The sequence below is a fragment of the Trichinella spiralis genome (assembly GCF_000181795.1).
Source record: "Trichinella spiralis strain ISS 195 chromosome Unknown Scfld9, whole genome shotgun sequence".
Lineage (NCBI taxonomy): Eukaryota > Metazoa > Nematoda > Enoplea > Trichinellida > Trichinellidae > Trichinella > Trichinella spiralis.
In genome coordinates, this window is record NW_003526948.1 from 2,742,293 (window position 1) to 2,743,627 (window position 1,335).

Genomic DNA, 1,335 nt, shown 5'->3' on the forward strand with positions numbered 1-1,335 from the left:
ACACGAAAGCAGATCGAGGACCACACGAAGCAGAACAAGAGAAGGACAAAGTTCCTGGGACCCCAATTCTGTAGGTCTGGGATTGGGATACTTCGAAAGGGCGAAGTTATCCCATAGTTGTAATTAAGTTAACGACCAACCTACATGGCTGAGTTTTGAATTAATGCAGTACTTGGTCTTTCACGCAGCAATATTTTTGTGTGCAACTGCTTTCATGTGTCGAAATTTTTGATTTTTGTTCATATTGCAATTTTTGTTTTTCTTTTTTTAAATAGTTTAATTTTGTACCATTTCCATAGCAAATTCTTTTTATTTTATTTTTATTTTTTATTTTTTTCTCATTCATTTAAACTTCATTTTTCCCTACTTTATACATTTTATTGAATTTTGATCTTATTTTTTATACTTATTTATTTACTAATTTTTTTTACATTTATTTATTTTATATTTTATATCTTATTTACTTTACAATTTTAATTTTGTAATTTTTGTTTTTATTTACTTACATAACTTAATTTTGTACCATTTCAAAGCACATTTTTTTACTTTATTTTATTTTTCAAACTGTTGAACTTCAAACATTCATTTAAACTTTATTTTCCCTTACTTTATTTTATGCATTTTATTCATTTTTTAATTTCTCCTATTATTTCTTTTGATTTCTTTGATTTTCACTTTTTTTCTTCTTATATTGTACATTTGCATGTTTTTTTAAATTTATTTCTCCAAATATTTTTTCTCTGATTCTTTCATTTTGAGTTTGACTTTGTAAAACCTCTGACACATGAAAAGCATTGCATACAAATAAGTAAACACGTAACAAACCATGGAAAAATAATGCACATGGCGAAGGAAGAAGACAAGTGGAGAAAGCCAAGATCGGTGAAAGGCTGTGGATAGGTTGGATCGATTCGTTTGTTGGTCAATTGCGTTCGTTGGTCAATTCCGTTCGTTGGTCAAGTGAGGTAAGTATAGGTACGTTGGAGAAGATACGATTTGGCGATGTCGAGTGTGGAAAGCTTCTTCATTACAAAAAAATACAAAGACACAATACACAGACGTAACAAAAGACCAATACTGCGTTATTTCTTAACGATGATGCTCATGTAGGATTAGTTAAAAAGGGAAAAATCATGTTTGCCATTACTAGTTGCCAGCCAGCAATATTAATTAGTTTATAGGAACAAAAACAAAACAGTTAAAATGGGGGAAAATCAAATAATACACGTAATACATGTAAATTAATAATCTATTTAAAAGTAAGAAAAAAAATTTTTTTTCTTTTAATATAAACCAAGAACAATGCAACAACAACAACAACAATTCTTTATTAAT